At 37.6% G+C, this 25,544-nt stretch overlaps 1 long non-coding RNA gene across 1 annotated transcript in view; it reads left to right on the top strand.

The window, feature by feature from the left end:
• The first annotated feature begins 5,281 nt into the window (after positions 1 to 5,281).
• LOC144236502 (uncharacterized) overlaps positions 5,282 to 25,544 on the top strand; it is a 56,499-nt gene continuing 36,236 nt past the window's right edge. Inside the window, exons 1-2 of the long non-coding RNA XR_013336577.1 lie at positions 5,282 to 5,387; positions 7,789 to 7,903. This is a non-coding gene — a long non-coding RNA (uncharacterized LOC144236502). The remainder of the gene's footprint in view (positions 5,388 to 7,788; positions 7,904 to 25,544) is intronic.

Genomic DNA, 25,544 nt, shown 5'->3' with positions numbered 1-25,544 from the left:
GGTCAGAGAGAGAGAGAGACACAGAATCTGAAGCAGGCTCCAGGCTCTGAGCTACCTGTCAGCACAAAGCCCGACGCAGGGCTCGAACCCACTAATCGTGAGATCATGACCTGAGCCAAAGTCAGATGCTTAGCTGGCTGAGCCACCCAGGGACCCCTTTTCTCAGCCTTTCTAACTGTGGTTTACCCTTCACCTTTCGGGGGCTTAGCTGTTGTGGGAAAATGGGGTGGCAGCTCTGTGTAGTGCTGGAATCTAAAATGAGAAAGATGGGGTCAGGCTGAGAATAATACGAGGAAAGGATTTGAACAGATATACCTCTAAAGAACATAAACAAATGTCTAATAGGACGTGAAAAGATGCTTACTATCATTAGTCATTAGGGAATTGCAAACCAAAATTGTGACGTAGTATTTTACACTACTAAGAAAGAAATAAACAAAAAAACAGACATTATCAAGGGTTGTCGAGGGAGTGGAGAAATTTGAACTTCTGTACATTGTTGGTTGGATTGTAAAATTGGCAGCCACTTTGGAAAACAGGTTGGAAGTTTCTCAAAATGTTAAACATAGAGTTACTATATCACCTAGCAATTTCATTTCTAGGTATATATCCAAGAGAATCAAAAACATCTGCCCATATAGAAAAATGGATGCAAATGTTCATTGCAGCATTACTCCTAATAGTAAAAAAGTTGAAACAACACAAATGTCAATGAACTGATGAATAGATAAATAAATATGGTATATCCATATATTGACTATTATTAAGCCATTAAAAGGCATAAAATACTTAGACATGCTATGACATGGGCGAACCTTGAAAATATTTTGCTAACCGAAAGAAGCCAGATAATAAAAGGCATATATGATCCCAATACTATAAAATGTCCAGAAAAGGGATAACCATAGTGACAGGAAGTAGATTTGTGGTTTCCACGAACTTGGGGAAGGGAGAAATAGGGATGACTGTAATGAGTATTAAGGTCACATATACAAAAATGAAAGCTTCACAGTTTGTTTTTTAAATGCATATTCTCATAGGATGAGCCAAGGATCACAAAGCAGGGTCTGGTGAGCTTGAGTGGCATCTCATCCAGGATTTACTCTACCTTTCCTCCCTTCTCTTCTCTCTCCCTCCCTCCTTTACTTCCTTCTAATCTTCCTCCCTTTTTTTACTTTGAACTTTTCACTATGGAGGTTTTAAAGATTTAAAATAGGTAGTATAATGAACTTCCTATTTGTTTGAGTATAGTGGATAGTCAGATATACCCATCGCCAACCTTCAACAATTGTCAATTTGTGGGCAATTTTTTTTTCATCAATAGCTCCATTGATCACTGTGTTAGGTTTGGTACTCTGAGAAGGAAATGTGAAGACAGGATAAGATGGACAACAGATTTATTGAGGAAAATACCTCTGAGGGAAGGGAGACAGAGGAGGCTAGGGGAACTGTCAGACTGTAATACAAATTCCAACCTTTGTGGAGTAGAGGAAGGAGGAAAAAAAATTCTGTCGGAAAAGTTTTTGAGCTCAAGTGCAGTTTTAAGGAACTTTCAGCAGAGCCAATGGAGAATTCTTGAGCCAATGTAACATGTCAAATGAATCCCTGGTCTCCTAGGAATGGCCTGCTTTAGATCTCTGCTGCACTTAGTCATTGGCTGGCAATATTCCGTGAGAATCATGGCCTCATAGAAACTGGGGATGAATCAATTTCAGAGTGCACCTCAGCTGGGTGCAGTTTTCTACATTCACCTAGAGTTTTCACAGACAAGATTACACATAAGCAAATGTAAAATTTGCAGTATGTTTAAATTATTCCCTAGTTAGCTGCACTGGAATAAATTCTTAGTTTCAATACAAGCATAACAGAAGAACAGACGGAATAGCAAGGGAAAATTCCACTCCCCTCCTTCAAGTAGCACTGAAAAAATACATTGTAAAACTATGGAAGCCTGGTAGGTCATTTGACTCAGAAAGATTATGTGCCACGAATGTTCCTGGGCTGGAGTTCAATCTCATTTCCTTGATATGCATGAACTGGTCAATTTCTACATGTTTGAAAGGATGATGTAGAATCAAACATGTCTTTGATATTAAACTTATGTGGTCAAAACTGAAAGGGAATTCTCTAGAGAAGTTTACACCGTCTGAAGAATGGCCTTTTTCCTTTGATTTTTCAGATTGTTCGCTGTAAGCACTTTATATATTTTTCTTGCTCTTTCCTCCAAAGATCATCGACTTTGAAAGAAATCTGTTAGGTTTCTCAGGAATGGCAGATGACTTAGGAATACATTTCTTTTGTACTTGGAGGCCTTGAGTCTCCTATTCCCCACAGGAAAACAAAAATGATAAAGCAATATATGGTGTTGGCAATATCAGGCAGTATTTCCTTAGCGTAGCAAATTTATGAAGAAAGTTTCTTTGTATTTCTGTAATTTGGGAAGGAATGGGGCAGTACAGGAAAAAGTGCCAAGCACACATAGGAGATTGGGTTATGCAGGTTTTGTTTTTAGTATATTGCGATAGTTTTATAAGTTTAGACCCTATAACATTCCCTGGAATGAATACTTATTCCAAAATAAATTTTAGGGATTATAGAGTCTTCTGCACCAAAATTTTATTTTTTTAACTATGTGATCAATTATTTAAGAAATATTAGTTCACTTTTTAATCTTCATATATGTATTTTATTTTCCTTCACAGCTCTTGGTGATTTGGCCTTATTCAAAAGGACTTTACTGGACTATAAAGGACAAGAAATATAATTTTATGGATAATAATTTCACATTTTTGCAAATAAACATTCATTTGTACGATTGCCTCCCTCTCCCTGTACCCCCCCTTTCTATATGCCCTTCCCCTGTTCTCACTCTCAAAAATAAATAAACATTAAATTAAAAAAAAAGTTGTTAGAGAAATTTGAATTTTGACTGGGTATTGGATGGTCTTAGAGAATTGGTGTTAATTTTTTACATATGGAAATAGCATTGTGGTTATGTTGGATTTTTTTTTTTTAATTTTTAGGAGATTCACACTGACATATGTAGAGGTAAACTGATCAGTTGTCTGCAACTTCTTTTCAAATGGTTTAGCAAAATGAAATACTTATATATACATATACAAATGTCCATGTAAAACATTTTTAAAGCGGAAAATGTTTAAAAATTGTTTGACTACATTGGTTGGTATATGGGTGATTATTGTACTATTCTTTCAACTTCCTACATTTAAAGTTTTGTTCATAATAAAAGTCTAAGTGAGATGCATAAAGCTTCAATTTTTATTTGTTAGCTGGCCATTATTTCCTGCAACTTATAAAACCATATCAAAGACATAAGAATATGTAGGAACTCAGCAGCCTTGAGAAAAAGTAGAAAGAAGGTACAAGCTTTAGTCTCGTAGTATCACACATGCTATGGACCAAGTTCCTTGCATAGAAGCAGAAGTCTTATCTGAACTGAGATAATTTGTAGAGTGCTACCTCAGGGCAGTTTCCCATGGAAGGAAAATAATTCTCCACCACGATAAAATTATCCAAAAATATAAATATAAATAAACAAGAAGGAAAGACAGGCTCAAGACTGAGATGCTACCCTCAAATGATCCTATTGCCATGATTCTTGCTCAGTTAGATAAATACTGAGAATCCTGGCTTATAGACTTCATTGTAGCTTACTGAATCCTAGAGCGAAGAGATCTTAAAAACATTCGTTTGAGTTCTATGAAATTGCTGATATGTGACTATTTCTGACCAGCAAAAATGGAAATTTCATATGGTTTGACTTATTACTTGACTTTCCTCTATGTACCTGACAAAGGGTCCCCCAGTCTTTTCATACACAATGGAAAGATTAAGGAAGCCCATTTCATTTTCAGACAGCTTTCTTAGGATGGTCTCTCTTTTATTCACATGAAATTTGCCACTCTGTAAGTACCACCTTCTCTCCATGACCAACATTCCACAGGTGGTACAACTTTAAGTTTTAAAATTTCATTAATTAATTAAGTAATTAAATTTGAGGGGGAGCGAGAGGGAGATTGAGAGAGAGTGCGCGTGCAGAGAAAAGGGGCAGAGGGAAAGCAAAAGAGAGAAACGGAGAAACTTAAGCAGGCACCACACTCAGCACAGAGCTCGACATCCCATGACTCTGGATCATGACCTGAGCCAAAATCAAAGGTCAGATGCTCAACCAACTGAACTAACTCAAGTATTTTTTTGTCTTCTTTGAATTTCCTCTGGAGTAGCTTCTGTTCTTCAGTGGCCCAGAGTCCATCAATCTGGAAATCTCTGACATTTGGAATCAGATAATTCTTTGTTGTGGGGGAGTGTCCTTTTCACTGTAGGTAGTTTAGCAGCATCCCTGGCCTTCATGAACTAGATGACAGTTACAGCCCCCACCCCCACCCTCATCACCGGTTGTGACAAACAAAATTATTTAAAAATATCTCCTGGGGACAAAGTAGCCTTTGCCTGAGAACTACTTGTCAAGCCACCAAAGCAAATGAACAAACAAATAAGAAATTCCAAATATAACAAAGACTTAAACTTTCTATTTGAAAAACAAAAGATCCTTGTACCTAGGGAAGAGCAGATTGCTCACCATGATAAAGGAAGAATTATTTGTAGATCAGAAGGAAGAGGAGGAGAATGAGAGCAGAGAGAGGAAGGTGTTAAAAAAAAATTCAACTACTGAGGAAATGTGAAGATTTTATTGGGTTTATTCACCGATTTAGGAATTAAGCAGTATTTCATCTAGCAAGCAGAAAGGAGGAGCTGTACAAAATGGAAGACTTTTATAGGCAGAAACTGGGTGGGACAAGGAAGTTATTAGTAAAAGAAAAGAAAGGATTATTTCAGACAAGGTCACCTTTAGGAGAGAGGGCGGGGGTCTATTACACAAATTACCTCACTGGTGCTGAGCAGGAAATTCCGGATTGACTTGCTAAGGTCACATTCCCCTAGTTAAGTCTTGGTATGCTGTCCAGGGGGCAGGAAATTCATTTGGACCTGGTTTGTGTGTTTGTGTGTTTGTTTGTTTTTAACAAAGCATACCCCAGGCAAAGTCTTGGTGTTTCCTGCCTGTAGGAATTTCAGCACAGAATAGGCAATTCTGGGGACTTGTTTACTCTGTAACAGTCTTAAATGACATTTACTATACCCTGGAAATCTGTGGGTCAGGTTGTTGTGATTTGTGACCTTAAGAAAGGGACGGCACTTCTCCTCTGGGTTGAGGTAGTGCAGAAAGCAAACTATGCACTACAGAAGCCCAGAGACAGTAGAATCTACAGGAAGGTTTCCGCCTTCCTTGAGATGCAGACTAGAGATTCAGACCTGTCTGACCAGGTTCTTCAGAACCTGTGCCATCCCAGCTGGCATCTGTGAGTTAGGTACGTCCTAGTCACCAGAGCAGGAGAGGACTCTACTCTCTCTTGTTTTGGACATCTATTTAATACACCCTAAAATTTTTCTCCTAGCCACATTACGGTGATGATTGCTGTGTGTGTGTGTGTGTGTGTGTGTGTGTGTGTGTTATTTAATAGTTAAAAAGCACTGACTCTAGCATTAGATTACTTGAATTCAAATAATGGCACCGTCATTTTACCTCTGTCACTGTGTGTTTTGCTACTTCTTCAAACTTCACCGTTCTCCTACACTAAAATAGGAATAACAAGGGGTGCCTGGGTGGCTTAGTCGGTTAAGCGTCTGACTTTCGCTTAGGTCATGATCTCGCGGTTCGTGGTTTTGAACCCTGCGTCGGGCTCTGTGCTGACTGCCCGCTCAGAGCCTGGAGCCTGTTTCAGAGTCTGTGACTCCCTCTCTCTCTGACCCTCCCCTGCTCACGCTGTCTCTCTCTCTCTCTCTCTCCTAGAAATAAAAATAAAAATAATAATAATAATAATAATAAAAATAAAAATAAAAATAAAATAGGAATAACAATACTGTCTCATGGTACTTACTGTAAGAATAAAATGTGCTGTGTACGTAGCACACATTAGAATCTAAAAAAGCACAAACCATTAACAAATGTTTGCTACGATTATTTAGTCCTTACTCATCTAAAAACAGGTTTTCTTCCATGTGTGCTAACTTTCATACTTCTTCCATCATGGCTTATGTTTTCCTTGTTGTTTGGCTCTAAGTGCAGATATGCATCATCTCTCCTTAACTTCATCTTGTTGAGAGTGTGGCACCCTGAGTCAGATAGCTTTCGTGTCAATGTCAACTATACTTGCCTCTTACTGGAATTATGAGAATTAATAAAAACAGTTGTGGCAAAAGACTAAGTCAGTCATTCTCACCTGGGGGCAATTTTGCTCCCCTGGGGTGACATTTGGCCATGTGTGGAGATATTTTTGGGTGTTATAACTGAAGGCTGTTACTAGCACCTAGCTGGTAGGGGCTTAGTGATGCTGCTAAACTCCTTACAATGCACAGGGCAGCTCCTCACAACAAAGAATTATCTGGCCCAAAATGTTAATAGCACTAAGGTTGAGAAACTGTGCATTAAACTGCAAACATCAGTTGTTATCTGTTCTAGCACCAAACAAACCTGTTGACATAATCTTGAATCCTGACTCTGACCTCTAATATCATAGCTTCTCCTCCCTTCCTGAGATTATGTGTAAATTTGATCAGCACACCATCTATATCGTCATCCCAATTACTAACAAAAATTGATAGTATATAAGGATGGAGTACTCCAGTCAGATTACTGTTGAAGCAGGATACCTGGCGGTGACACATGAATGCATCTATATGAAATCTGCTAGAGTCCAAGTCCTGTCTCCATGATTACTAGATGCATGAGTGTGGAAGTCATTTAACTAATATGTGCTTCCACTTTCTCATTGATAAAATGGAGAGTAATAATATTCCCATACAGCTGCAACAAGGATTAAATGGTATTAAGGCAGGTAAAGCATTTAGTCTGGTGACTAACCCATAGGAAGTGTTTGTGTTAACCAACTGTCAACACTAATTGAGTGAGTATTCTTTAGGTGTATTTGCTCAAGGAGTTATACATGCCCTGCTCTGTACCTCAATACAAGCCATACTTTGCCATTTTGTCAACATAGTATTAATACTATCTGCCATGTACTTTGTTGAAATCCTCACATTATGCACATTTTATTAAAAATATTAACTCTAATAACTTTTTTTTTTCCCTAAAACCACTGTTGTACTTCAAAATTAGTTAGGGATGTGCCTCGACTTTCAGTATCAGCTCTACATGTTTACTCACTGGAAGGTACATTCACTCATGTGAGGGAGCCAGTGGCAGGCTTTTCCAAGTTGGCTGCTTTGGCATGACCATTATTTTAAATTAAAAGCAATCCAAGCTCAGTAGATTCAGAGAAAGCTCTTTGCCTCACCCTTAACTGCCTTCTTGTGCCAGGAATGGAGCTATAAGCAGCGATTCATTTTTACCTAAGTAACTTATCTACATAATAGGGCAACCTTTGTTCTCCAAACATCTCCTCTCACCTTCCTGCTGATGATCTGTTTCCCTTTTGTATCCTCAGACCCCTACCCCTCTTCTTATTCACATACTCTTCACGTTGCCTGTCTTTGGAATTTCCACATCTATGTGGATTCCCTGTACATATGCTATTAAATTTTATTTTCTCCTGTTAAACTGTCTCATATCAATTTGATTCTTAGTCCAGCTAGAAGGACCTTGAATACAAGAGTAAATTCTTCCTCCCCAAAAGCAGAGAGATGAGGGAGATCAAGTATGCTACCTGTATGCCACCAAAGTGATTTTGGATTTTCTTTTGAATGAAATAGGAAGTCATTGGAAGGTTTGAACAAGACTCTATCGCAGTGGAGAGAAAGTGGTTGGGACACAGATGAAACAAGGATGACCATGCATTCATAATTAATTGTTGAAGTTGAATGATGAGTAAGTACAGGGTTTTGTTATGCTATTCTTCCTCTTTTGTGTTTGTTTAAAACTTTCCATAATAAAAATGAAAGAAACAAAAAAGAACTCTTTAGCTGTTGTGTGAACAGTAGATGGAAGATGATGAAGTTTTGGAGTGATGGTGGTCCAGAGCCAATGACCAAGAAAGAATTCTCGAAGACATCTTTGGTGCAAAAAGGTAATTTTACTAAAGCATGGGGATAGGACCCATGGGCAGGAAGAGCTGCACTGGGGTCATGACAGACAACTCATTATATACTCTCAGGTTGGGAGGGGGGCAGGGATAAAGTCTCTAAGGAATTTCAGAAGCAAGGTTTCCAGGACCTTGAGGGGCTAGCTGCTGTTAAGGATGCACCATTTATTACGATTTAATTAAGCCTCAGTCATGAGACCCTTCAGATATATGTCAGGGGGGCATAAGCTTGGAGTATGATTGTCAGCATGTATCTTGGGGCAGTTGAGATAAAGGAAATAGACTTATGGGATCCTAGAGGTTGGGATAATATTAAGCCAATATTCCCTTTTGCCCCTACCAAAGTATCATTATCCAGGCAGCTGAGCACCTAGAGGGAGTTTTCTCTGCTGGTTTCAAGGACTTGTAAGTGGGCTGTAGGCAGTAAGCGAATTTAATTTTTCATTTGCCTTAGTTTCCCTCATTACCATGGCAAGCACTTAAACCCTGTTCTTGGATAGCCAGAAGTGTCTGAGAATATCACACACATTCCACCTGGGGAGGGGATGTGCCAGCCTATGTTTTACTCTCAGCTTGCCCTACACTCCTTCATCAGAAGAGGAGCAAATAGAGAGAAGAAATGGTGACTAGTTAGAAGGCTCCTGCACTTATCCAGGGGACATTTGGGGTGGTTATGATGAAGGTGTTGACAAATGGATGCGTTCTAAATACATTCTTAAGGGAAAGCAGAAAGAATTGGTTCATGGATGTGGATATGGAGTGGGAGAGAAAGAAGACTCAAGAATGACTAAGCATCTGGAAAAGCAGAGTTTTTATTAACTGAGACAGAAAAGAATGAGGGATGCAGGAAAATAGCAGAAGCCTTGTAGTCTTGGGAGGTTTTAGATACATATTAAAGTAGAGATGTCAGGTAAATAGCTGGGTCTAAGAACCCAAAGTTTGGGGGCAGGCAAAGGTCAGAGATAGGAATCTGGAGGTAGCAATGTATAGAAAGCATTGACAGCCTTGAGACTACATGAGATCACCAAGTGCAATATTCTGTGATTCTTTTGAAAAACAGCCCTTCCTCCTACAAAACTCAGACACACTGAGGTTCGTTCTCTGAGTGTAGGAACAATAGACTATCTGAAAAATGACTATCCTCAGAGTTCTGAGTGCACACAGATTAATCACTTTTATGAGAGCTTCCAAGTATCATTTAATAAATTGTATAGTCCTCATCCACATTAACTGGAGTCCGCTTGTTCTGGCCGCATGAAAAGAAGTAATTTTACATCTTGAAGGGTACAATGGAAGATAAATTCAGTCATTCTCTTTTTCAATGTCAGTAATCTCAGTGGTTTTATCAAATATCAACTGTTTAGTTTATTAATATGCTAGTCAGTCACCCTTCTAATAACCTGCCAATGAAAATGCCCACAATTATTTAAGCCAAAAACCATTTATAAGAGGGCTTGAAAAAGTAAGATTGTGCTTCAGTCTGAACCTGCTAATCAAATGTTCCAGATTTTTCTTCACAGATATTTATAGTGTTTTCCAAACAGATTGATCATTATAATCACCAGAAGTGATTGTTGGGCCCCACCTTTGGAAACTCTGAGTCAAAATGTCTGGGGTGGAGCACAGGTATTTGTGTTTTTAACTAGTGCCTGTGTTAGGGAAATATTGCTAAGCAAACAGTTTCAAGAAGCATTTTATTTTTTCTTTACAAGTGTGCTTCCCACGCCCCATTTTCCTGTCCTCTTACAAGGTATTTTTTATGTTTGCTTCCCTTTTGCAATTAGCAGCAGGGAACCAGAATCTGAGATGAGCTGGGGTGGGTTATGGAAGTATTGAGTTCAAGTTGTGAAGATTCTTTTGCCTCGACCCAAAGTCACTCTTAATCTGATCACTTCATGTAAGGTTAGCTTTGTCTTTGAATCTAAACCTTTTAAGTTAGTAGGCCTCTGGTGTTTAGATTTAAACCCTTCCATAAGAGAAAAAACAGAAAAAAAGAAGAGACTTCCTGTCAAATTGAGATCCTGCCACTATGGCACTGGGGAAACCAGAGAGGATGATTTCGATGTTTCAGGGAGAGGAACTGGAGAATAAAGAGAATAGAATAATTTTGAGAGTTTTACTTCTCTAAGGGCCTGGGCCAGGTAGTTTTTCTCCCTTTCAAGGTAATGAACCCCTTGAATTCTATCTATGGACTTCTTGGGAGTGTCTCTGGACCTCAAGCTGAGAATCTCAGCTCTAAATATATTCCCTTCAGTAAAGCCAAAAACATAGATTAGAGCTTATCACTTCCTTGGTAAAACTCCTCAGTGGCTTCCTGTTGCACTTAAAGGCCAGACTCTCTTGACACTGTCCTCCCCCAAAGCTCTCTGTCAAGTGTCAGACTCACCCCTCCAACCTCATAACTCTTTCCCCCCATTCCCACCATGCTGTAGAGCCGCACTGGCTCTCTTTCTGTATTGACCTCATGACCTTTTCACCTCCTCTTCTCCATACTTGCTGTACCTTTCCTCAGTCTTCACTGGGCTGATTTTAACTCCACAATTTAGTCTCAGATAAAATGTTGTCATCTTATTTTTGGTATAACGTTTATTGCCAGATAGTATTTTTCTGTGTATTCATTTCTTTACTGGCATATTACAGGTCTTCTCCCACTACAGTGTAACCCATGAGAATAGAAATCTTATCAGATTTATTTAGCAGTGGAACAGCTACATTTAGAATAGAGTTTGACTCAAAGTGCCGATTCAATAAATTTTTTGCTGAATCAATAAATAGATAAGAGAGAACTTGGAAGGGCGGCTAAGGAATAAGTTGATGAACATGGTTATCTCAGGGATGGGGTTGGTGAGATTGGAGGGGAGGAGAAAACGGCTTGCAGGTGTTGTCTTATACTCTTTCCCACCATAAAAGGGGAAAATTGATTATGGGCGATTTTAAGTTTCCTCTTTCTTTTAGCCATTTATTTTTTTAAGTTTATTTATTTATCTTGAGAGAGCAGAGAGCATGAGTCAGAAACGGGCAGAGAGAGAGGGAGAGAGAAACCCAAGCAGGCTCTGTGCTGCCAGTGCAGAGCCCAACATGCAGCCTGATTTCATGAAACTGAAAGATCATGACCTTGGCCAAAAGCCAAGAGTCAGATGCTTAAACAACTGAGCCACTCAATTTTAATCATTTTTTAAAATGTATATTTATTTTCAAGAAATGGAGAGAGTGCAGGAGGTGGGAGAGAGGCAGAGTGAGAAGGTAGACAGAGAAGCTAAAGTGGGCTCTGTGCTGATAGCTGAGAGCCTAATGTGGGACTCAAACTCATGAACTGTTAGATCATATCTGAGCTTAACTAACTGAGCCACCTAGGCACCACTCAATTTTTCTAAAATAAACATGTTTCACTTAGAAATCAGAAAAGCTAAATACAATGTAAACAGTTACTTACCAAGATTTGCATTTTCAGAGAACTCTGGCCTTCACATTCTTACATAAACACCATTGCTCTTGTTTTCTACCAAGGACTTAATCATCTATTTTGGTGTAAAGTCATATATTAGAATTTTTTTCTGAATAGATAGCAGCCCGAGTTTTCTTGGGCATCACTAAGGAAAGCATGAGAGTTAGATGGTCTCCATGGTAACTAACGCAGAGCCAAGGCTGATCCTTGAGGATGACAAGAGTGGTTGCTCGAGTACTGGAAAATTCCTTGGATTTACCCCAGGTCGGGGAGCACCCTGTGTGTTTAGTTATCTGAACACCTGTCACAGGAAACTTCATTAGCCAAAGATTGCCTTACAAATGTGATCTGAATCCCAACTGTAGAAGAGCCTTCTGGTTGAAGCTGCTTATTGTCTGTAAGATCTTGCCCTCACTACATAAGTCTCCTCCTATCAGAATCTTACTCATCCTTTGCTCCCTCAGTAGAAGTTAACTCTTAGATGAAGTAAAACTTGCATCCTACGTACTCTATGTACCTATATACCCCTCATTAGCCCTATTTGGTTTTGCTTTACAAATATGATCATTACATGTTTATTCGTCCCCTAAGTTATTGATGGCAAAGACCAATGCAGACAGAGAAACATTGATAAACGTAGTGGCTAATTTTCTACAACTTGACTGGGACTCAGGGAACTCAGATAACCCAAAATAAACAGTATTCTGGATATTTCTGTGACAGTGTTTTTGGATGAGTTTGACATTTGAATTGGTATATTGAGTAAAGCAGATTACTTTCACTAATGTGGTTGGACCTCATCCAATCAGTTGAAGGCCTGAATAGAACAAAAAGGCTGAGTAAGAAAGAACTCCTCCTGTCTGACTGCTGGGGCATCAGTTTTTTTTCCTGCCTTTGGATTAATTTGAACCATCGGGTCTTCCTGTGTTTAACCTTGGTGACATTTGGACTAGAACTATAGCATTAGCTATCCTGGTCCTTCCTAGGTTTCTAGACTCAGACTAGAACTACACTATAAGATTTCCTGCGTCTCTAGCTATATATCTCCTGACCAATACAATATATACAATTCTATTATATGTCAGGCCGTGGGCTAGAAGTCAAGTTCCCCAGCTCTCTAGCTCAAAAGCGATGATAGATTAACTTCAATGTGATAAGTGCTATCATTGAGTTGCATAGTGACAAGAGGCTGTGAGATCACAGAAGAGTTCCTATCACATGAGGAATTGAGAGTGCTTCACGTAAGAGTTGACATGAGCAATATTGTGAAAAATGACACTGTATTGAGAAGATTGAAGAAATTGAACTCCTGATACATCCACCAACATTGATGAATTTTAGTCATAATTTTTAGTGGAATTAAAAATCAGCCACAAAAGAGGACATATGAATACAGATACTATGGGCATCCTTTAAAAACAAGCCCTTGATTCTGAACTTGGGAGGACAATATCCAACGTGTCATCGTTTAGAGTGGTGTTGGCAGTGATTACCTACTGTATATACAAAACCTGATGAACGTTATTTGTCTTCATAATATGACAAAATTATTTTCAACTACAATAATGCAATAAGTAAAACTAATTATTTTCTTGATTTGTTCTTCGGGTTAAAAAACAATGACGAATTTAAAAAGAATACATTTCAGTTCTATGGATATTTAAAATTTAGTAAAATATTTCAGTTATGAATTCAAAGTCACCCTTAGCAAAAAAATTATACTTCACAGTTTACACTGTTTCATTGTGTTAAATTTTAAACACAAAAAAAGCTCCAAATGGACACATAGAATTGCAGAATTGAAGGAACTTGAGATCTTATTTATCTTTATTATGATCACCGCTATATTGTATAATATATATAATTATTTATTATCTTTATTATCTTTATCTTATTTACCTTGTTTATGATCACTGCTATATTGTATTATTTGGAATCCACTGTTTCTTTTTTTAATATTTGTTTATTTATTTTTGAGAGAGAAAGCAAGCATGAGCAGGGAAGGAGCAGAAAGGGAGGGAGAGACAGAATCCTGAGCAGGCTTGGGATGGGGCCTTAAGCCAGGCTTGATCTCACAAACCGTGAGATCATGACCTGAGCTGAAATCCAGAGTTGGACATGTAACTGGCTGAGCTGCCGAGGCACCCCTAGAAACTACTGTTTAAGTGTAGGAATATGGGGATGCCTGGATGGCTCAGTCAGTTAAGTGTCCAACTCCAGATCTAAGCTCAGGTCTTGATCACAGGGTCATGAGTTCAAATCTCTCATTGGGCTCCATGCTGGGCATGAAGCCTATTTACTAAAATTAAAAAAAAAAAAAAAAAAGAACTAAGTGTTTCCACAGAGGTGGAACCATCCATGAAGGAAGTTTGAATGATTCTGAATTGTTAAGAATTTACTCTCTAAATGAATGCACGTAGCCGGGTCTGTGTGTAGGTAGCTAATTATAGAAGTGAAGTTCTTTGAATTAGCTTCCACAGAAAATAAAATGCTATTACAGAAAAAAGAAAAAGTAACAAAGGTGTGCTAATTTGATACACATATTACTAAAATTCAACATAGTCGCTGCAGTCCATCAGAATAGTAGTGCTCAAACTTTTTGGTCTTAGGGGAAAAAAAATCTTTTTGTTCTCAAGATGTTACTGCATTCTTACAAATTACTGAGTTCTTTGCTTTTGTTTATATGAGTTATATGTACTGATAGCCACTTTATTAGAAATTAAAACTGAACAAAAATTTAAATATTTATTTTTAAACTAAATTTCCATCTTAAAGATACACATTCCACTGTGTATTAACATACACAATATAAATTTATAAAAAATAATTAATTTTCCAAAACAAAACAGTATGTCATGGTAAGAAGGATGTCCTTTTACATTTATGCCACTGGAGTCTCATATGTGCTTCTGCATCTACTTTGTTGTAATATGTTATTCTAGTTAAAGAATCTGGCCTTACATGATAGGTAGTGGGAGAAGACAGGGTATTTTAATAGCCTATTTAAATAATTGTAGATATTCTTTTCAAAAAAATTTTTTTTTTTAATAGTTTATTGTCAAATTAGTTTCCACATAACACTCAGTGCTCATCCCCACAAGTGTCCTCCTCCATGCCCATCCCCCCTCCCCCCACATCCATCAGTCCTCAGTTTTTGTCAGCATTCAAGAGTCTCTCATGGTTTGCTTCTCTCCCTTTCCCCCACCATTTCCGCCCTTCTTCTCCCCCTTGTTCCTCCGTCAAGTTCCTCCTAATCCTCCTATACGTGCAAACATATGATATTTGTCCTTCTCTGCCTGACTTATTTCGCTCAGCATAACACCCTCAAGGTCCATCCATGTGGCTACACATGGCCAGATTTCATTGTTTCTCATTGCCATGTAGTATTCCATGGTATAGATAAACCACATCTTCTTGATCCATTCATCTGTTGATGGACACTTAGGCTCTTTCCATGTTTTAGCTATTGTGGAGAGTGCTGCTGTGAACATTGGGGTACATGTGCTCCTATGCATCAGCATCAAAAAAATTTTTAATGTTTATTTATTTTTGAGAGAGAGAGACAGGGAGAGAGACAGAGTGCGAATTGGGGAGGGGCAGAAAGGGAGGGAGTCACAGAATCCAAAGCAGGTTCTAGGCTCTGAGCTGTCAGCACAGAACCCGATGTGGGGCTTGAACCCACAAACCATGAGATCATGACCAGAGCTGAAGTCAGACACTTAACCTACTGAGCCTCGTAGGTGCCTCGTAGGTGCCCAGTAGATATTCTTCTTTGATGCAACACCAAAACTTGACAAGAAATAGTTTTTTACAGGTTAGTTAAAATGCATTCTGAAACCACATAAATGAACTTTTCATACTCTGTTACATTATAGTCTGTTGGCCTGTCTTACCTTCCAAATGAATCTTTTTTTTCATGCATGATTTTGTAGCATTAGTCACTAGTGATTTGGAAAATATTATTTCCCTGAATTAATGCAGTTTTTCTAAATGTTGGTGCATTTCTTTTACAATAGCAAAACCGTCACGTTTGTTAATAGCACCACTGATCTTATCAGAAGAGTCTGTATGCTCATGGAAGCTTCCAAACTCACAGTAGCAGGTACAGATTTCCAACATTCAGTTTTGGTTTGAAAGCTCAGATTTTAGGTAATGAATATTTAAGTTGTTTTCTTTGATAATGCTAGGCTTACTTTGTTCATTTTTCAGATAGTGCCTAGTGAATAACCAGGTCTGAATAATCACAGTCTATCAGTTACTTTTCAACTCAAAATGGTGTTCCATAGAAGAAATGGCTAGATCAGCTCACATCTGAAACAATTACAGAAGTGCTCTTCCTTAGGACAGGAGAGTGCTTTATATTTCATTTCATTACTCAAAAAAGATGGGTGCTCAACGTTGAGATTTAATACATTGTTTACTGTTTTTATTAGGGATGTTCTGAAGTAAAACTAGGTTTTTGTTATTGTTAACTGTGAATGTCTAGTGGTGAAGAGTACAATGTGTATGAGTGCAATTTGTACTACTGCCTTGCTGAGGAGAAAGCAATTTTGCTCATCATTGTTTCTGGACCATCAGTGCACATAGTCAACATAATGAGAATGCAAATAGTGATTTATATTATTATTAAAATATTTTCACCCCATAGACTCTGAAAGGATCTCAGGTTACTTTAGGTCTATGGATCACACTTCAAGTTTCTTCAGGGTATACTTTACTACTGCCCTGTCCTTGGTACACCACTGGATGTTTTATATATATCTAGAGTGAAACCTTAGTTTGGGAGCCTCATTAATTCTGGAAACATGCTCGTAATCCAAAGCGCTCATATGTCAAAGCAAATTTCAAGAACCATTTGCTCAGTTGTTATTATGTGATGTTCGGTGTCACATACTACTTGTATTGCAAGACATCACTTGTATTTCAAGACATCACTCATTTATCAGGTCAAAATTTATTAGAAATGTTTGCTTCCCTTGCAGAACTCCCACAGAAGAAGTTATTTGTAATCCAAGGTTTTTACTTGTTTATATGTATATGTGTATGTACTTTTTTATTTTTAAGAATTGTGTTCTTTATTAATGTCTTTATTACAAATACTTTCTCCCAGTCATTGCTTTGTCTTTCCCTTCTCTTAGAGATATCTTTTGGTGAACAGAGATCTTTTTTTTTTTTAAATAAACTTTGATTTTAGAATAGCTTTAGATATACAAAAAAGTTGCAGAGATGTTACAGGGAGCTCCTGCCTATCTATCACAGTTTCCCCTATGGTTAATATCTTATATGACCACTGCACATTTATCGCAACTACCAAACCAATGTTAACACATTACAATTAACTAAGCTCCAAATTTTCTTTGAATATCGCTCATTTTTCTCATATGTAATTAATATATAACATATAACACTAATGTCCTTTTTTGGTTTTAGAATTCAGTTCGGGATACCACACTGCATTTAATTATCTTGTCTTCTAGTATCCCCTGTTCCGTGACAATTTCTTAGTCTTTCCATGTTTGGGATGACTTTGAGAATTCTGAGGAGTACTATTCTGATATTTTGTAGAATGTCTCTCAATTTGGGATTGTCTGGTGTTTTGGTCATAGTTAGATGGGAGTTACAGGCTTAGTGGGGAAAGCCACAAAGGTAAAGTGCCTTTCTCATCTAGCACACTAGCAGTACATTATATGAACATGACCTACCATGGGTGAGTTTAACCTTGATCATGAGCCAAGATAGCATTTGCCAGGTTAAAATTGCTCAGCACAATGGTATATTTATCCTTTTGCAGTACGGTTAGTTCTTGCCTTATATATTTTGGATCTGTCATGTTCGATGGTATTGAGATTATGATACCTTCTTGATTAATTGAAACTTTTGTTATTACGCAGTAACTATTTCTGGCAATTTTCTAAAATTTAAAATGTATATGTTTGCTATTAATGAAGGTACACTGGTTTTCATTAGGGTTGATTTTCCTCCCTTGTATATATTTTCATTTTTTAAAGTTTGTTTGAAAATTGAGGCATAATTGGTGATATAACATATTAATTTCAGATTATAACAAAATGATTTGCTATTTGCATATATTGTGAAATGACCATGACAAAAAATCTAGTTAACATCCACCACTTTACATAGTTAGATATTTTTTCTTGAGATGAGTTTTACTCTCTTAGCAACTTTAATCTATGCAATACAGTATTATTGAGTATAGTCATGCACCATACTGTGCATGACAGCCCCATGAGTTATTTATTTTATTATTGGAAGTTTGTACCTTTTGACCTCTTCACCCATTTCACCATCCTCCAACACTGCCTCCTCCTCCTGCAACCTTCAGTTTGTTCTCTGAATCCATGAGCTTTTTTGAAATTTACTTTTTACATATAGATTCCACATTTAATGATATCATTTCGTGTTTGTCTTTCTCTCTGTTTCACTTAGCACGATGACCTCAAGATCCATCCATATTATCACAGATGGTAAGATGCCAGTCTTTTTCATGGCTGAATAAGATTCAGCTGAATATGTAATCATAATTTCTTTTTTTTAAAGTTTATTTATTTATTTATTTGAGAGAGAGAGAGAGAGAGAGAGGAGAGAGCAGGTGCGCACAAGCAGGAGAGGAGCAAAGAGAGAGGGAGAGAATACCAAACAGTCTCCAACCTGTCAGCACAGAGCCTGACACTGGGCTCAAAACCATGAACTGTAAGGTCATGACCCCAGTTGAAACCAAGAGTCAGACACTCAGCTGACTGAGCCACCCAAGTGCCTCTATAATCACAATTTTTTATCAATTAATCTACTTATGGACATTTAGGTTGTTTCCATATCGTGGCTATTGTAAATAATGTTGCAACGAATGTGAGGGTGCAGTATCTTTTTTAGTTAATGTTTTTGTTTTCTACAGTTAAATCCTCAAAAGTGGGATTGCTGAATCACATGGTAGGCCAATTTTTTAATATTTTGAAGAAACTTCATACTGTTTTCCATAGTGGCTGCATTCCAACCAACAGTACACAAGAATTCCTTTTTCTCTACATTCTCAGCAACACTTGTTATTTCTTGTCTTTTAGATTTAGAAATATTTAATTTTAGTAAAGTCTAATTTAACAATCTTTTATTACATATGCTTTTATGCCTATTCCAAGATTACATTCCTGCCATAAATTATCGTTGATCATAATATATTATCTTTTGTATATAAAGGAGAAAACCCATATAATCATTTCAATAGATACAGGGAAAAAAGTTGATAAAATTTAACAATTCTTCATGAACTCTTAGTAATGTAGGAGTAGAAGGAAACTCTGAGGTTATGCAATGAATTGAATCTATTCTCTCTTCTTTTCTATTCTGTGGGAGAGGTTTTGTTTGTTTTTGTGATACTGGTTTATGTTTTTTTCCTTAAATTTTCAGAAGAATTCACCACTGAAGCTGTTTGAATTGAACTTTTCTTTGTAGGATGATTTTAATTAAAGATGCAATTTCATTGATACTTAATTTCACTCAGATTTTTATTTCTTTTTTTATTGTTTTCAGTAAGTTGTGGTTTTCAAAACATTTGCCCATTTCAACTACATTTTTTCACATCTTTATTGAAATATAATTAGCATGTCATTAAACTATGCCATTTGAAATGTAAAATTCCATTTTTTTAGTATATTCTCAAAGTTATGCAACTATTACCACAACCTAATTTTAGAACATTTCCATCCTCCAAACAGAAATGTCATGCCCATTCCCACCCCTAGGGTTAGGCAGGCACTAATTTGCTTTCTGTCTCCATAGATTTAACTTTTCAAGACATTTCATATAAATGGAATCAAATAATATGTGATGTTTTATGTTTTGCTTCTTTCAGTTAGTATATATTTTTATAAAACTTAATTTTTTAATGTTTATTTATTTATTTTTTGAGAGAAAAAGAATATACATGCACATGGGGAAGGGACAGAGAGAGGGGAGAGAAAGAATCCCAAGCACAGGGCCTGACATGGGGCTCTGTCTCACAAACTGTGAGATCATGAACTGAGCTGAAATGAAGAGTCATATGCTTTGATTGACTGAGCCATCCAGGCACCCCTAAAACTTAATTTTTTAAGTTCATGTGTATTGTAGCAGGTGTCAGTACTTTGTTTCTTTCTTTATTTTTAAAATAAGTTTAAATTGAAAAGTACAACCTACATATGGAAAAGTGTGCATATTAAATTTTTTTTAACATTTTATTTATTTTTGAGTGACAGACTGTGAGCAGGGGAGGGACAGAGAGAAGGAGACACAGAATCTGAAGCAGGCTCTAGGCTCTGAGCTGTCAATACAGAGCCTGATGCAGCACTTGAACCCACAAACCATGATGGTGACCTAAGCCTAGTCAGACACTTAACCAATTGAGCCACCCAGGTGCCCGAAAAAGTGCACATATTTTAACACAATAGAATTTTTTTACAGTAAACACTTCCATGAAACCATCACACATCAAGAAATAGAACATTGCTGGTAACACAGCAGTCTCTTCATGTCCCATTCCCAACTTTGTCCTTTCCTTATAAGAAATCAATATCCTTAGTAATACCATAAATTAGTTTATACAGTTTTTGAACATTGTAAAAATGGAATCATGAAGAATGTATTATCTCCTGTTAATCAACAATATATATTTCAATGCTTATTTATTTATTTTTTTTTTGAGGGAGAGACAAAGCGTGAGTGGGGGTGGGGCAGAGAAGGAGACACAGAATCTGAAGCAGGCTCTGAGCTATCAGCATGGAGCCCAATGAGGGGCTTGAACTCATGAATGCTGAGATCGTGACCTGAGCCGAAGCTGGCTGCTCAACCGAGTGAACCATCCAGGCATTCCAAAAATATATATTTTTAAAAACTTAATTTAAAACTTAATTAAATTAAATTTAAATTTAAATTAATTAATTTAATTTAAAACTTAAAACTAAATTTAAAACTTAAAGTTTTAAGAACAGTTTCACAACATAATTGAGAGGAAGACAGAGATTTCCCATATACCTCCTGCCCCTACACATGCATAACCTCCTCATTATCAACATTTCTCACCAGAGTGTTTCTTTTGTTACTAACTGAGGATGAACCTACATTGACACGTAATCACCCAAAGTCCATAGTTTACCTTGGGTACACTTTTGATGTGGTACATTGTATGGATTTGTATAAATGTACAATGACATATATCCATCATTATAATATCATCCAGAATATTTTCACTGGCCTAAAAATCTACTTTTTTAAAATTGTTGAATGTGATTAAGCTGTATAGATATATACCACATTTTGCTTATTTGTTAATTGAACATTTGGGTTGTTTCCATTTTTTGGCTATTATGAATAATGCTGCTAGTAAGAAATTTAAGTACAAGTCTCTATACAGACATTTATTTCTCTTGTGTTGATTCCTAGGAATGGAATTGCTGAGTCTCATGGAAACTGTGTTTAACATTTTGAAAAACTCTCTTCAAAAGTGACATAACATTTTATTTTACCATATATATGAGGGTACCACTATATGAGGGTTCCTGTTTTTCAACATTTTTGCCCACACTTATTTTCTGAGTTTTATTTTTTTCCAAACTATAACCATCCTAGTATTTGTGAAGTATTATCTCATTTTGGTTTTGATTTGCATTTCCTTAACAACTAATGATATTGAGCTTCTTTTTTTTTAAACTCTTTATTTTTTAATTTGAGAGAGAGAGTGTGCATGTGCAAGCGGGCAAGCGGGGCAGAGGGAGAGAGAGAGAGAGAGTCTTAGGCAGGCTCCCACTCAGCATGGAGTCCCATATGGGGCTTGATCCTATGACTCTGAAATCACAGCCTGAGCCGAAATCAGGAGTCTGAGCCACCCAAGCACCCCCATCTTTTTGAGTTTATTAACTATTTGCATGGCTTCTTTGGAGAAATATCTATTGAAATCTGTTGCCTATTTTCTTTCTTTAATTCCTCAAAGTGTATTTATTTGATCTTTTGGTTGCATGTGACAGAAACCACCTCTACAGACCTTAAATGAAAGAACAGAATTTATTTTGAGGATGGTGTTGGGGAGAGATATTCATGGTATGTATGCAAGGTCAGCAATATAATGAAACACTGGGAAGACTGGACACAAATCCTGATACTGTAGGACACCCCGGCAATTCTGTACTCATTGTTTCTCTCTCCTCCTCAGTTGCTTCATTCTCATCTCTCATAGAGTCTGTCTTTCCATTCTCAGGCCACATTGTAGGACACAATTATTGCTAATTATTCGTAGGTTCCCCACTCTTCACTTTATTTTATATTTATTTTTTAAGAGATGGTATAATATTTAATGTTTATTTTTGAGAGAGAGCACAAGTGGGGGAGGGACAGAAAGAGAGGGAGACACAGAATCTGAAGCAGGCTCCAGTTTCTGAGCTGTCAGTACAGAGCCCAATGAGATGCTCAAACCCATGGACCTCGAGATCATGATCTAAGTTGAAGTTGGATGCTTAACCGACTGAACCACCCAGGTGCCCCACCCCTTCCTCATTCTAAAAGACCAATCAGATATCTCTTAATTTTTTTAGGGAAGAGATTCTAATTGTTCCAACTTGGGTTATCTAGCCACTCCTAGTTGAAACAGCTGTTTCAAGAGGGGTGGTAACTCACATGATAACCATGTAGATCCAGGGCATATGTTGACAACTATGGCCTTCTGGTACCTGACCTTTTTTGTGTGTACACTCACTGAGCAGAGAATGGTTTTTGCATCTTTAAAGAGCTGGGCAGGAAAAATTAGCAGAGAAGAATATGTAACAGGGATGCATATGGTCAGAGAATTATAAATATTTATTACCTGACCCATTAAGGAAAATGTTTGCTGATCCCAATCTAGGGTGAGGGAAACAGTGTCTCAAAAAAAGAAAAAAAGAAAAAAAAAAGATGAGATGAACTGGTTTACCACCCTGCAAGAAATCTGTAGACCATTCATTCTACAGGATATTAATTAATGATCTCATGGTCAATCTGTTTGGGAAACCAGATAGCAAAATTTAAAAAGACTTCAAGACTTTGATATGTTAGAAGATATTGTGAATCTTCAATAATCTTTAAGAGGAAGATATATTATGTTTTTTTCCCTATTTATTTGGCCATAGAACTTAATATCATCCTACCTCCAAGGAAATAGTATTTCATGGAATACAGTTTGAGTAAACTTAAAAAAATTTTTTTAAAAATGTTTATTTATTTTTGAGAACAGAGAGAGATAGACCATGAGTGGGGGAGGGGCAGAGAGAGAGGGAGACACAGAATCCAAAGCAGGCTCCAACTTATGAACTGAGAGATTATGACCTGAGCGGAAGTTGGATGCTTAACCAGATGAGCCACTCAGGCGCCCGTGAGTAAACTTTTATACATGAGCTTTCATATGTACTAATGTGGGCTTTACTTCCAGCCTTCCTTGAACTTGAGTTCAACAATGACTGTGGTGCTATGTGTAGTGGAAGCCCACAATGAATAAAACAAGGGAATTTTTAGTCTAGCAGGGGAGATGGATAAAAGATAATCTATTTTAAGGGTATGAAGAGTGGTATAAAAGATAATATAGAGTATCTAGAAACCCAGAGAAGGGACACCTCCTCATCCTCCTGGGGTAGGAGTGGCAAGTGGCTTTCGTAAAGACTTGGTGACTCAGCTGAATCTTAAATATCAACCAGTAGAAGTTTACCAGGTGAAAAGGGGGAACAAAAGGTGAACTTTTGCACAAAGTCAGGTAGAGGCAGTGATGTTGGACCATTTTAAGAATAATTGAGGAGCACTCAGTCATTCATTAGATATAGAATATAAAGGAAGAGATGGCACAGAAGATAACTCTCAAAGTTATGAGTTGGACAGTTTGGTGAGGGCCCATAATGAGTTCGGTTTTGGATCCTTGGGGTTTATTGTTCCATGGGCCAACCTATTGGAGATGCCCTGCAAAGTTGGGTGCCTGAGGCCAGAACTCAAAAGAAAAATCCGGGCAGGAGATACAGATGAAGAAGTTATCACTGTATACATGATAGTTAAAGCTGTTTGCCTATTTTAAAATTAGGTTATTTGTCTTCTTTTTTAAAAGATTTTATTTTTAGACAATCTCTACACCCACTGTGGGGCTCAAACCCAGGACCTTGAATTTTTTTTTACATTAAAAAAAATTTTTTTTTTTTTGAGAGAGAGAGAGAGAGAGAGAGAGACAGCGTGAGCAGGAAAAGGGTAGAAAGAAAGGGAGACACAGAATCCAAAGATAGGCTCCAGGCTCTGAGTTAGCTATCAGCACAGAGCCCGACGTGGGGCTTGAACCCACAAACTGTGAGATCATGACCTGAGCCAAAGCTGGACACCTAACCAACTGAGCCACACAGATGCCCCCAAACCCAGGACCTTGAGATCAAGAGTCTCGTGCACCAACAGCTAAGCCAGCCAGGCACCTTCCAGGTATTTGTCTTCTTAATATTGAGCTGTAAGATTTTTTAATATATATTTTGTATGCAAGTTCCTTATCAGGTAGTTTTGCAAATATTTTCTCCCAGGCTGTTGGTTCTCTTTCACTTTCTTGGTTTTATTGTTTGAAGTCCAAAACCATATTTCTACAGTTTCTATGAGTCTGGCTAATGCTGTCTTTGATTGTCTACTTCATAGTTCTGTGTACCTGTAAAACTTAAGGAGGTGTTACTTCCTTTATTGGCAACATGCCTACTACTGCATCCTATACCCTTGGTAAAGGCTCCTCTTTTTGCTCTTCTGCTCTGTTTTGTGGACAGAACTTGTGAGAAGTAATTTATGTAGGGAAGACCTTTACAGTTCCCCCTAGCTTTTTGTTGGGACAGGAACAGCTTTAAGGTCATAGCTATTTATATGCAGATCATGCCAGATCTACACATTCCGTATTTACTATTCATCAGAATCAGGTGGGGATTCTAAAAAGTCCTAATGCCTAGACTGCAGCCAACACCTATTTAATCAGATTCTCTGGGGGAAGGGCGAGGGTACCCAGATGTCAGTGGCTTTGAAAGTTATGCAGATCATTCCTATATTTGTCTAAAGTTGAGAAGTACTGTGGTAGAGTTCTCTGCTGGACATCATTTCATTTGTGCATCAATTCAACAAATACTCATTGAAAGTTGAAAGTTGACTGTGTTCTAGACATACTGTCAAGTGCTGGGTATTTAATAGTCAATAAGACAAAAATAATCTCTGCTTCAAATCTAGCAGGGAAAAACAGATAATAAAGAAAACATATAAATAACCATTTAATTGCAGTTCTGAGCTACATATTTAGTAGATATCTTCATTCAGATTTCCTCCAGTTCACTGTGTCAAAAACTGAACTCTTAATCACTCCTTCCAAATCATGTCATCCTCCTATAGTTTCTAACCTAGTAATGTTCGTTTCAGTCATTCAAACCTTGATGTTTACCTCTCTCTTCTATGTTTCTCCTTGAATCAGTACTCCATTTCTGTCTCCATCATAATCATGTAACTGATCCTTCCTCTCAGTCTTTCTTTTTTTTAAATATTTTTATTTATTTCTAGGAGAGAGAGAGAGAGAGAGAGAGAGAGAGAGAGAGACAGTGTGAGCAGGGGAGGGTCAGAGAGAGAGGGAGACACAGACTCCGAAATAGGCTCCAGGCTCGGAGCTGGCAGTCAGCACAGAGCCCGATGCGGGGCTCAAACCCACGAACCGCGAGATCATGACCCAAGCAAGTCGGACGCTTAACTGACTAAGCCACCTAGGCGCCCCGCTTCCTCTCAGTCTTAATTGCTATTATCTTAGGGCAGGTCATTATCCTCTAGTTCCTAGATTATTGCAATTATCTAAACCTGGTTGGTATTCCTAGTTCTAGATTGGTTCCCTTCCAATCCAGTCTCCATAATATTATCAGAATGATTTTTCTAAAAATCAAGTATTTAATGGACCTTCAAAACATACAAGATCAAATCCAAGCTCTTTA

Source organism: Crocuta crocuta, unplaced genomic scaffold (assembly GCF_008692635.1).
Source record: "Crocuta crocuta isolate KB4526 unplaced genomic scaffold, BGI_CrCroc_1.0 scaffold46, whole genome shotgun sequence".
Lineage (NCBI taxonomy): Eukaryota > Metazoa > Chordata > Mammalia > Carnivora > Hyaenidae > Crocuta > Crocuta crocuta.
This window is presented reverse-complemented; position numbering and strand designations above follow the sequence as displayed.